The 14,111-nt window shown below is 32.7% G+C and overlaps 1 pseudogene; it reads right to left on the bottom strand.

Moving 5' to 3' along the window:
* The window catches only part of LOC149528213 (cellulose synthase-like protein H1), a 154,925-nt pseudogene extending 143,809 nt beyond the window's left edge, over nucleotides 1–11,116 (bottom strand).
* Between the last annotated feature and the right edge of the window lie 2,995 nt (nucleotides 11,117–14,111).

A 14,111-nucleotide genomic window follows, 5' to 3' on the forward strand; every position in this document is an offset into this window, starting at 1 on the left:
GGGGAATGCTAGTTCTTAGCCTCCTAAGAAACTGCTACCAGAAATTGTAATGACCACCCATAGTTTTTTTTCATTATATTTACCAAAAAATTTTTATGCCTATTTCATTGATGTGTTAGTTTTAAGAATATTATTTCATAACTTAGACTAGAGATATTTAAACGATGAATTGCTTAGTTGATTATATTTCACATGTTGATTGTTGATTATGATTACTGGCGCATTAATAATACTTTAATGGTTCTTATTTAATAAATGTGGTTTCTTTTAGGACGATATCAAATGATGAGTTTTCATGTTTGAATGTGTGATGATTTATACCCAAGATTTATTATAGTACTTACCCCATACTTGCATGTGTATGGTGTGTTTTTTGTTTTACTTTTCTATTTGTTGTGTTTAATGTGGTTAAGGGAGGGAGTCATAGTCACCTACTAGTCAAGATCTACATGATATACCACTCCTCGCTATTGTCTATTTAGTTTAGATATATTTATATAAATGTACATGCTCGTCTTTTATGCAGAATGTAAGTATCAGGCATCGACTTTCCTAAATTGCCAGGATTAGCATGCCCTATCACAATAACTCAATGGTAAGAATGAGGAGATAATGTTGAAGTCCAATCCCAACCATAGCCTAAATACTTGACTTGCAAGGAAGACTTGTAACTAACTTTCCACCCTTTTCAAAACCCGTGAGTTTATCTTTGCTTGTGTTGTTTGATTTAGAGTTTTGGTTTGTTTTGGTAATGTTACTTTTATGTGGATTGCACTACATAATTTATTTGGTAAATGATTTAATTATAATATATATGTTAATCATATAATATTGAGAATTATTTTGATTAAATTTTTTTTTTGAATGACAATATTTAATTAATAAAAAATAATAATTAAATATGTGCTTTAATTTAAAGTGTTAATTTAGAAATATAAATTTAGAAAATTGGTTAAAGAGAAATTAGAATATGATATTATTTAATTAATTGTGAATTAATTAAATACATACTTTAGTTTAAAAGATTTGACTTAAAAGTTAAATTTAAGAAGTTGGACAAAAAAAAAATTAAAATATCAAAAATTTAATATTGCTTTATTATAATTATTTATTTAATAATAATTAAATTAGAGTTGCATTTAAATAATGAGTTTTGATAATTATTATTAATTTGAATAATAAACTATGCTTTAATTAGTGCTTGCACTAATTAATAAATTGAAGGAAAATAAAATATAAAAAGAATATTTTAATTAATTTTTTTTTAAAATATGCATGGAAGAATTAAATTTAAAATATTTGATTAAAGTTCTAATTTAGGCGTATATATATATATATATATATATATATATATATATATATATATATATATATATATATATATATATATATATATATATATATATATATATATATATATATATATATATATAATTTAATAATAATTTATTTAAGAATTTTATTATTAATAAAATCTAAATAATATTATTAGTTAAATTAATAAATATTTTATTAAAAAATGTTGCATGATTTAATAAGGGAGAGAAAGCTTTAATTTAATAAAGTTTATTTTAATTAAATTGCATAAAGTATGTGCATGAAAATTAAAATATAGTAATTAAAGACAAAGGGTTTTCACATGATTGCATTATCAAAACTTTGATTTTGGAGAAAAACTCTTTATTAATGAAATTAGAGCTCATTTCTAGACACAAAAGTTTTGGATAGCAAAATTAAGAACTGGATCAAAAAATTATTGAAAGTTTTAGAGGATTTGGATTTGCATGCATTCACAGATTATCTCAGAATTTAACTACATTTTTGAGGCAGAGTTTGAAAACTATTGTAAAAATTTATTGAAAGATCTGTCTATTTCATGTCTTCTTGGGTGTTTGCATATTGCTTATTAATTTATTATATTGATTGTTGAATAAAGAATTATGTTATAGATTTTTTAAAAAATAAAAAATTATTAATCAAGAAAACATGACTAAGGAAAATTATAGAAAAACTATAGAAAACTATTGTGATTGTATTCTTATAAACCCCTTTCTAATATAATGAAAATTTGATTATTGAAAATTGGAAGAAAATAATAATAAATTGAATAGTTAATGTTTCAACTTTAAATTTATCTTTAGAACCATGAGATTATCATGAATTTTCTAAATATAGATAAATATTATTCTTATATCTAAAATAATTTAATTGCAAAATTTAGTAAAAAAAGAAAAAAGATTAATTGAAAGGAAATCATGTTGTAACTAAATTTATGCATGCATGTGAAAAAAAATATACTAAAAATAAAAGCTAAGTATAATATGGTTACATGCATATAAAAATAAATATGCTAAAAATGGAAAGCTAAGTATGGTAAGGTTGCATGTGAAAACAAACATGTTAAAAATAGAAGCTAAGTATAGTAAGGTTACATGCATGTGAAAACAAACATGCTAAAAATAGAAACCTAAGTATAGTATGGTTGCATGATTTGAAAGATCAAAGACATGCGAAAATACTAATTGCATGTGTATTTTTATTTAATATAATATAATTTTTTAAATTTATTTATTTAAAAAATAAAGTATTTAATTAAAAATAAATTATTTAATTAAAAAATTTAAAATTATTTATTAATTTATAAAAATTTAAATAAATATCATTCATTTAGTTAAAATGAATGTTAGTAATATTAGTAATTCTTTAAGTCTAATTAAACTATAAGCTGCATATAAATAATTTAATATTTATTAATGGAAGAGGGAAGTTAATAAATAAATATTTATAATTTTATTATATTTTTAGAGAAGTTGTTGTAGAGTTCACTTTATAGTCATTTAGTTAATAACTATTTGATTTAATGAGAGAAATTATAAATAATTAAATTAAATTTATAATTTTATCTCTAGTTGCATTATGAATTAAAAGAAAAATAAATATTAATATTAGACTTAAATAAAGTCATATTAATATTTTAGAAATTGAAATTAGTATTATTTAAATACAATAATATACATTTATATTATTAATTAAATCATTTATGGTTTAAGATTATTCAAGTTGATAACATGATAATATTGCATGATATTTTATTTGTATAAAAGTATTGGATATTTAAATACTTATTATTTTAAATAAGTATATTAGCATACCAATTTACATTAACATGTATATTCTTACTTTATTTTTAAACACATCCTTATGCCCCAAAGCAAACAAGAGAAATTGGTGGAATTAAATCATGTGGTTGAAAACTATGTATTTTCTAATGTTCTATTTATAGTCTTGTGATGTTTATTTTCTTGATAGATTTTCTTTGTGGTTGTTTAGTTGGCCAAGTTAGGATGTGAACTAGAGGCAGTTTTGAGATTTCTTTTATGATTATTTGACTGGATATCATGATGAACTTTATTATTTGAATTGAGATTTATGTTTAATGACTTTTATGAGCTATTGAGCAATTTTGAGAACTTAGGTTTTGAGAACCAATGTTATTTTTTGGGTTTCCTGTTAAGAAAAAAAATTTGATCAATATCACTTTTTGTGGTATGGGACACTATTATGGTTTGCAAATTTTAGGAAGGTAGTCTAGGTGCATGTCTATTGGAGTGGCTTGCAATGGGGGTTAGGGCCCAAAGTGGCTACTAGGATAACTCATTGTAAGTTGTGTAACAAGTGATAACATAGTAATTAAAATATCTTGCCTATCCCTTTTCCTTAAAATACATTAAAATATAAGTTAGAGATTTTTCCTCATCCATGCCTTGAGTGCTTGTATAGACTAAGGATGATATGTAGATGCCATTTTGAGAGCTATGACTAGTTTCATTATCATCAAAAGAGGGTATTTTGGTTCTCCATAGATTTACTTGGGGGTCGAGGTCTTGAGAGACTGCCAAGGTAACTCTAGAGTTGAATCATGTGATGACACTCCATAGTATGTAGCCTAAGTCTCACTCGTAGTTTTTTAATACTTGCCTCTAGTGATATACTTGTTGGATATTGCTTTTGATGGTGTATTTACTATGAATTGTTACTTATTGATTGGATGTCATTTATTGTTGACTATTGACTTTTATTAATGAATGATCAATTATTCATTGGTAGTGTTTTATTGTTGGAGTTTGTGATTGATGGTTTACTTTTATTGATGACAGTTGTTATTTGTTGGTCATTTTGTTTGTATCACTTGACATTGATTTCAAGATGGTTGTATATTTTTGGTCTTGGTATTTTTATGTTGACTTAGTATGAGATGTTAGTATTGGAATGAGTGTCTTTTCAATTTTGATTATCTCTTTTTCTTGAGTAGCTTGTGTTACCCTTGAGGTAGTTTTGGCTATCAGGATTCCTTGCCTAGGATTATTTTATGATTTGATTATCTATGTGTGGATCATACATTATCTCTCCTGCATGGTGGGAGTGGAAACTTGATTAGGTGACCACATGGTCGGGAGGTAGTGTATTCTTACCATTTGGCTCCCCCTCATATTGATAGATGTTGGAATGCTCCTTGATACAATGGTATCATTATTATTCTTTCTCTTATCTTGAAGACTTCTATTCATTTGATGTATCTATCTATCGTGTGTTTTGAGATCCTGTGGGATATTATATTGTATATTGATGTACTTGTATCTATTTTCACATATCCTATGACATGTGCAATGGATGTTATTCATTAGATGTGCTTTCATATTATTAGTTGTACTTATGCATTGTTTATATGACTATGTATGTGGTTATTCATTTTATGATTATGGACATTGTAATTGAGATTTAAATTCATTAATAAAAATTTATTAAATGTGACTCAATATGAAGGAACCCTTGAGGAATTGAAATTGTATTTGTAATTTTTTACATGTTCTTGATGTGTATGTATATATTGCTTTTGCATTATTGTTACTTTGATGTTGTTTAAACTTTTTTTAAAAAATGGTTTAGTAAACTTTGTAACATATTAGGTTTATTTCTTTTGAGTTCCTAAGAAAGGCATTATAGAAACTAAAACTAAAACAATAAAAGGGAAAAAAATCAAAATCAACTTGATAAATTAAATAACTCGTTGATACTGACGAAAGTGGCAACAAAGCAAGGTCTCCCCGAGTCAAATCTAATGAGACTAACCTCATGAATATCCCATGCTCATAGCTCTCAGAACGAGTAGAAATTCAATCCTTCAAAAAGAGAATTTTAGAAAAGCTATCCTATATTCAAATTATAAAATTTAAAAGTGAGAAAACAAATCCCTTTTTCAATACTTATTCACTTTTTGAGTGATAGTCAATTAGGGCAAATAGCTAGTTAGACTAGCTAGACTCTGATTCGATCGAAATGAAAATAGGTTGTTCCTCATAATGAGAATTCAAATAAAGAAAAGCTTCCATAAATTAAATTCAATAATATATAAAGTCTGAAAACTCAAAATTACTAAAAAACCCTTAACAACTTTCATGATAATGCGAACCTTTAAATGCACAGACACGCTGACTAGTTTAATCACATAATATAGATGAGTTCAAATTTTATAATCATAAAAAGGTTTAATTTAAATAGTTAAAATAAGGATACATCAACCATACAGGGATGACATTGGTAAAATATAAATTGCTAAATCACTAACTCCATGTGCCATTACTAGGGATATAAATAATGAACACTAAAATAGATGTAAAATCATAGCAAAAGCAATAGTGCATTAAATACCTATTTAATTCATTTACAACACTCGCATTTGCATAAAGCATAAAGAGACAAGAATGAAGTAAATCACCATAGCATAAAATCCATCACATAATATAATAAAAAAATATGTCCAAATACTAGGTAATCAAATAACATCATAGATCTATTGTCATCTCAAAATGACATCAACATGAAAATATGATAAATTGAATGACATAGTAGTATACCATCTATGATACTGAATCAAATTATAACATTTGACCCTTAGGTCATCTCAAGGTACATATAATAAGAGTATCAAGTATCTCTCAAATAAAAAATAAACAAGGTACAGATTGCAAACATGAGAGGTACTACATCCTCCCCCACTAGCATAGGCTTACTCTTGGAAGCTAGTAAATAGATAAGGTAACAATCCCCTCAATTGTGTAGCATCTTCCCAAGTCACAAAGATCTCATCACTTAGGTCCCCTTGGACCCTTACTCGCTCAATGTCTTGATCTTGCAAGGTTAGCCTTTGCTACTATAGGATATGAATGGGCTCCAAAGTAAATTTCCCTTCCACTACCTGCAAACATCCTAATCAAGAATATGGGTCACATATATAATATACTACCTCAAAAAAGAAACATGAAAAACATCACGGATGCACGATAGGCTAGATGACAATGCTAGTTGATAAGCAATAGGACCAATCCTCTCGAGGATCTCAGATGGTCTAACAAAATGTGGTGCCAACTTAGAACCTTTACTATAATGGATGGGGCTCTTCCTTAGACACACTTTTAAAAACACCTTGTCACCAACAAAAAAGTAACAATCCAACCTATGGGGATCTACATACTTCTTCTGCTTATCCTGAGTAGTAACGAAATGCTCCCTAATGCAAACAAACTACTACTCCATGTCTTGAAGCATCTTTAGACCCAAAAGAACTTGATCCTATAAACAATCCCAACTCAAAGGGGTATGACATGGTCTACCATACAAGGCCTGAAAATGTGACATGCTAAGAGAACTATGATACCCATTGTTGTATGAAAACTCACCAAGGTACAAATAGTCCTCCCACTTTACCTGCCTATCCATAACATACATGCAAAGGATATCATCCAAAACCTAATTCATCCTCTTAGTCTAACCACCAATCTCTAGGTGATAAGCTAAACTAAATTTAAGCTACACACCCAAAGCATACTAGAGAGACATCCATAGTGCAAAAGTAAACACTGGATTTCTATCCAAAATAATCCAATGAGGGATCCCATGCAAACAAACAATATCCTCCAAGAAAACATGTACTACAAAAGAAGTTGTGTATGATGCTCTTATGGGTGAAAAATGTACTACATTGGACAAATTTTTCACTATCACCATGATACAATCATTCCTCTGTGATGACATAGGTGACCTTTTGACAAAATCAATAGATATTGTATCCTATTTCCACTCTGGAATGGTATGTGGTTGAAAAATACCTGTTAGATGTTGATGCTATGCCTTCACACTCTAGCACTCAAGACATCTAGCAAAAAATCAACAAGATCATGTCTCATCCCTACCCAAAGTACTGTTGTTTAAGATCAACATGCATCTTCTTGACATCGGGATGTGCAAAATAAGGTGTATGATGTGCTTCTAACAAAACCAAGGTATGAAGTTTACCTAACATGAGTGCATAAATATGCCCCAAGTGTCACAGTAGTCCATCAAACTCAAGCATATAACCTAAAAATATCCCCTCAAGGGTATGTCTAGACTTTATCTTTCCCTTCACCTCCTAATACCAAGTGTCACTAGGTAAAGCCTCCAAGATATGGCATCACAAATCCACCCCCAATGATAACACTGCTACCTCATGTAACCTACTACTCAAGAAATCCACGATAACTTTCTCCTTCTCTTTAATGTAAGGAACTTCAAAGTCATAATTGCACAAGAACTCCATCCAATGACACTATCATGCATTCAAGTTTGGTTGAGTAAAGATATACTACAAGCTCCTATGATCACTCTGCAACTCAAACTTGTGTCCCAAAAAAAAGTGTCTCCAATGGATAAGGGCATGCACTATGACCATGAGTTCCAAATCATAAGTGGGGTTGTCAAGCTCATGGTTTTTGAGTTTCTTGGACTCATATGCAATCACTCAACCATCTTATATCAACACCACACCCACACCTTCTAATGAAGCATCTATGCAAACCATGAAATCACCTACAAGATGAGGCACTGTGAGGACTGGTGCACTAGTCAAACACTCCTTAAGATCATTAAATGTTTCCTTGCACTGGTCTAAGCAAACATGGTTCTTCCCTTTTTGTTGAATAGAAGTGATGGAATGAGTTACTTGTTAGAAATCCTTTACCAAGTGATGGTAGTAACTCACCAATCCTATGAAACTATGAACTTCTAAGACATTATGAGCTATTGGCCAATCCATGATAGCAAAAATCTTCTTTGGATCTATTGCACTTCTATCACTAGTGATGATGTGTCACAAATCCTTCACCTTTGACTAGAAAAATCCATATTTACTCAAGTTGCCATACAAATAATAGTCTCTCAAGCATTGCAACACTTGACATAAATGGACTTCATGCTCCTCAATAGTCCTCAAATAGATAAATATGTTATCTAGGAATACAATAACACACTAATTGAGGTAAGTGTGAAATACACCATTTATCAAACTCATAAACACTGATGGCACATTGGTTAACCTAAAGGGTACAACTATGAACTCATAATGCCCATATCGTGTTCAAAATTTTGTTGAATGAATATTAGCCTCTTTGATATGAAGCTAATGGTATCCCAACTTAAGATCAATCTTTGAAAACACTCGTGCTACCTTCATCTAATCAAATAAGTCATCTATCCTTGACAAAAGATAATAGTTCTTCATCGTCAACTTATTTAACTATTGGTAGTCAATGCACAAATACAATGAACCATCCTTCTTCTTCACAAAGATGACTGGTATAGTACACAGGGATACACTAGGATGAATATGGTCCCTTGAAAATAATTTCTCCAACTAAAATCTGAGCTTACTCAACTCTTGAGTAGTCATGTAATAAGGAGCTCATGAAATCAGCTCTGCTCTTGGTACGAGATCTATCTGAAAGTCAATGTGACACTTTAGTGGCATACCTAGAATATCATCAAGAAACATATCGGCATACTCATGAAGGAGTGGTGATTATCAAGTGTCACCATATGGCTCTCAACTTCCTTGAGATCATTGATAGACACAAGAAACAACTAACAACCCTTTCACACACTCTGATTAAACTAATTAGTTGAGATAATTCAAAGTGAGACTGGTCTCTAGACTCCCACAACTTCCACCTGCCAACCTATGTCATCAACACCCTATACCATCTCATGACAGTAATCAATATTCACCTAATGGGTGGCTAACTAGTCCATGCCCAACATAATGTCATATGATCCCAGAGGTAGAATGTGTAGATCCACTGTGGTGGTGAAGGTACCCAAATTTAGAATACAACCATTGACTAATGAGTCTATAGTCACTTTGGAACCTATGGCTAACTCAACCTGCCACCTATCGACCTAACACACTACCACTAGCCTACATCATTAAAAAATAGATGGTGATATGAAAGAATCAAAAGCATCTAAGTTGAGTAAAACTAAAGATGAAATACTATGTAACATACCTGTAGCCTTAACTATTGTACCTTGATGATCTACTTGATGGTTGTCAACCACTACAAGTACTCGATGATCCCTACCAACATCTCCTATAGTAGGGTTAGATCTCGCTACACCCTTACTAGGTCCTGAAGATGGTTTGATGGAGCACTCAAAAGATTTATGCCTAGGCTTGCCACAAGAATAATAGTTTCCTCTAAAGTTGGAACCTATTTTGTGACCACCTTAGGTAGCACTAGGATAAGGTGCACTACCCCTACTAGAATTCTACTAAACATTCTAAGTAGGATGATCCTATTGAGATTTTTTCCCTTAGTTTTGGTTATCCCCTTTCTTAGTTGAAGTACCAGAAGACTATCCACCCTTTACCCAAAAACTATTCTTACCCTTACTATGTGTTAGTAAACAGATTGTCCTTTTAAATAAACTATCCTAATGCCCAATTCTGAAAGATCAATTAGATTCCAACAGTTGGATAATCTATCATGAGATTGATAGATTTCCTCTGTATTGGAAGTTACAACTCCCTTATGAAATGATATGCAATGAATTTGTTTTATCTCTAATTCCTATTGCGGGGTATGTTCTTAACAGGAGAACAGTAGAGGAAAATCGAGTTCCACCCAGGAAAGTGAAATCTCAGGCAGAAATTAGATGCAAAAATGTTGTGCTGTGATCTTCACACTCTTATGAATTTCTCAACAAAGCAATCATGATAGATGCAAATATGAAATGCAATGCAAGCTTAACTATGCAGATGAAACAACTAACAAATGTTTGAACCCTCACAATCTTATGACTTTTGATGCACAATAGAATATCACAACGATTAAGAAGAAATAGGATGGAATGCATACAAACGAAACACTTAACAAAAATATTTCCCACGACTAGTTTCAACTCTCTGATTGATTTACCAGTTCTATTAAAATGAAATAACAAAATGAAACTCTATTCACTTAATTACTTCAACTTAACATTTATGAAAATATAACATACAAAAGAAGAAAGCGAACAGTAAAGAAATGGCACAAAACTCAGTTGTCTCTGTAGCAAGATTCACACCAAAAATTTGCCGACCCTTCATTAATCATTTAGCCCTATACATATAGAGATGAGAGATGACAATTACAATAGGAATACCAATCGATTCATCTCCTCAGAAGACAAATGACAAGAAGTTAATTTGTCATTTACAAAATCACAAAAAAATGAGAAAGAGACATTATTGTGACCTCTTCCCCTTTTCCATTTTCGCTCTATATGCCCTGGAAGCAACTATAATAGGAATTAGCTCATCATTGCTAGACACGTGTACATTGGTGAATCTTAAGAGCCATTTTGAATGCTCTCAAGCTAATTCTTTTACAGAATTCATCTGACTTTTTAATTCTTTAGATGCCACATGTATGCATCCGCTCAAAGTCTGTAAATCTGTTATTATGTTTTGATTATTAGGAGTGATGCTTGACATGTTACTCAAATATACAGAGAAGTTATTTTTCATTACTTCTATTCCAATCAAAGCCTTTCCTTGACCACTAGTCTGCGGTTCAGAATGCAGTCCTTTCATCAACTCAAAAGCTCTGTCCTGAGTCTGCTTTACTTTATCTTTCATTTACTTCAGCCCCTTTTCTGCTTCTTGAATCATCTCCTGTTTGAATTGCATACCTTGAAGCCATTCAAACAGGGGCTCATTACCCTTCTTCAGAATCTTCGCTTCAACTGCTTCTTTCGCCTTCATCTAAATAATCATCTTCAGAAGGGAGACACACTCATCACATCTTCCTCTCTCTGTGGCCAGAGTATGTTGATTAGATATGAGGTTATCTTTCTTAGTCTCTAGTTGAATGATAACATTTCCAATTTGATCAATCAACATAACTCCATCCAAATTGAGCTTGTCAATCCATTCCTTTCCGATCTGACCGAAATGTCGATCTTCTTGTAGCTGGGAGATGAAGGCCTATACTTCCTCTGCTGCGGGATTTTTAGCAGAAGGTACACTAGTAATAGTTGCCAATGGGACAACTAACTTCCTGATGAACCTCTTAAGCTCTTCTATCTCAGATTTCATTCTAATTTTTGACAACTTGAGATCCTCCAATTGATTTTCTATGATCTCATTACCCAATCTCCATAGGCCCACCTTTGTATCATGCCTGGCTTCTCTAAGATCAATGGAATGCAGAGTAAAATCTCCAGGAGTCAGGTCTTCAATTCACCCTGCCTTACTGGGTTTGGCAATCTCCATGGTCAGATTTCCTGTTTCTAGATCTTGCCCCAGAATTGACAAAGTTTTCTGCTTCTTGACCTTCACCATGGCAGAACCAGAGCGAACTGCCTGAGATACAATGTCCCTTGTAGGAACATGTTCATCTTTCCTTTTCCTTTTTCTTTCTAGTGAGTCTTCAAGCCAGGACTCTATTCCAATTACCTTAGAAGATGCTCCTAATGCTTTGATGCTAAACATCTTCTTCTTCATCGGAGTCTTCACCATTGTTTCCGCAGAGAAAGGATTCTTTGAATCTCTTGAAAGAAGTCTAGATGAGCTTGGAGCTTTTTCCTCCACTTGTGCTACTCCTTCAGCCTTGTCTAATTCAGTGGATTCACTGCTACTAGAGTCTTCATCTCTAACCTCTACTACCTGAATTGGAGAACCAGATGGCTGCAAAATGGGAGTCTTCTCAGATAGAATAGGACCATGATGAGGAGATGGAAGTGGTGTAGTATGAGGAGAAGGGACATGTGTATTCTGTGGAGATGAAGATGGGTCAACGTGAGGAATGAAGATTGGAGGAGCACCACTATCTTTTTCCTTATCAGTCTCTTTTTCTTCACTAGTAGACTGGGTCCCAATAACTAGCAAAGAGCCACCTTGACATGTCAGAGATATGGGAATGTTCTTCTTAGGTGGTTGATCTCCTCCTCCTGCGGGCATAGCTGGTCCTCGAGTAGCTAATATTGATACATTAGGTGTGGCACTATGAGAAGAAGTGGGAGTGGCAACGGTTGGAGATTGTTGAGAAGCTTTTCCCTTACTTCGACCCTTCTTGGCTGTCCCCTCTACCCATTTTCCTGTTCTTTTGACGATCCTAGCCACCATAACATCGAGATCTTCGTCTATATTAGTGTAGGGCTCTGAACTGACTGGGACATTTCTCAACCTTTTTAAATATGTATTGCTATACATATTCTGGCCATCATCCTCTAGCCCTTCTACATCCAAATTGATACCATAGGTTCTTACTTGATCCACCATGAATCTAGCAAAGGCACGATCTCTACTCTCAAGCTCATCTTTACAATTTTCCTAGTAGTCTTCTATGGTGGTGATATGTTTGATCGTGCCTCCAATCTGAAGCACATCTCAAGCATACCCATTTGGGTCAAACATGGGTCTCAAAACTTCATACTCTTGTAATTTGAATCTTCCTTCAAAAGCTTTCACCATGTTCTGAGCATCTAACCTGGATTCACAACTGTAAGCTCCAACCTTCATAGGGAATTCATATCCCTTCTTTCACAGTCCTACACTTAATGCATTCACTTGGAGAGCCTATCTCACGATCTCCATCAACACGATCATGTCATCCTGGTATCTGGGCATCTTCAAGGGAAAACCATTAAATGCTGCAAGACGCAAATAGGAGAAAGATGAGAATTGTATAAAAAAGCAACCAAATTGACTGATTACCGCCATTGCTTCTGGGCTGAATCTCTGCTCTGGATACCCTTGGAGTTCCCTGCAAATTCTCATAGTGAATGCATCATTAACTTTGATAAAATCTGTATAGCTATTTTGTAGCTGCAAGCACAGATAAAATTCATAACTTTTAACATTTTCTGGTGCATCCTCAATTCTAGGGAGGCCTGGCCATAGCTGTAAGGAAGCCAGCATATATATCAGGAAGGAAGACATATAAAATGAATTATAAAACTTGGCTACACTGAGAGCCCTAGATAATTTCTCACTGACCTCAAATGCCCAGTCAATATATTGCGAATTCGAGCGAATAATTTGCACGAAGAAAAAATATTGCTCTAAAAAATTTAAGGCATCTGCCTCACCTTTGAGTCGATGCAAAAGAACCAGAATATCCACAATCTCTGGCTTAAGATCAGTGCCAAAAAGGGTTTTAGGAACCTTAATCTTGACTCCCCTCGGTTTCTGGAACCAAGACTTCATGATTTCTTTCCTCCATACCATCTTTTTCAAAGAGAATTCCGATATGGCTCCTCCAACTGTCAGTGTGGAGAACTCCTCACGTTATGGGATTCAAAAACAGTTCACCACTGCTTGCCTATCAACTAAAATTAATACACTCTGATCAGACAACGGAATCTGCTTAGTGTCTGGATTGTAATGATTGATACACTCTATAATCAACTCCTGAGCTTGAACTGCCATAGGAAATCCAGCTGCCTCCACCAATCCACTCCCATGGAGCTTCTCAGTAATAGGATGAATTGGTTTAGTCCTTATCCTTCTCTGAAAATCTAGAATATCATAAAAGCGGAGTGAAGTATTTGTGATGTTCTGCCATGTTGATCGAACTCCACCCAAACCATCAAATCTAGAGAAACGAGCCATTTAATCAAACAGATGTAGACTATGAAACTTGAGAATGTAAATGATTGTGAGAATTAGCTTTGTGAGTACTATATTAACAATGTTCAATTTAACAGCATAACGATTCAAAGCAAGAAAATGGTAATTTGAAAATCGGTTATACTGT

This window comes from Cupressus sempervirens, chromosome 11 (assembly GCF_028749045.1).
Source record: "Cupressus sempervirens isolate cs-2001-9-10 chromosome 11, ASM2874904v1, whole genome shotgun sequence".
NCBI classification, from domain to species: Eukaryota; Viridiplantae; Streptophyta; class Pinopsida; order Cupressales; family Cupressaceae; genus Cupressus; species Cupressus sempervirens.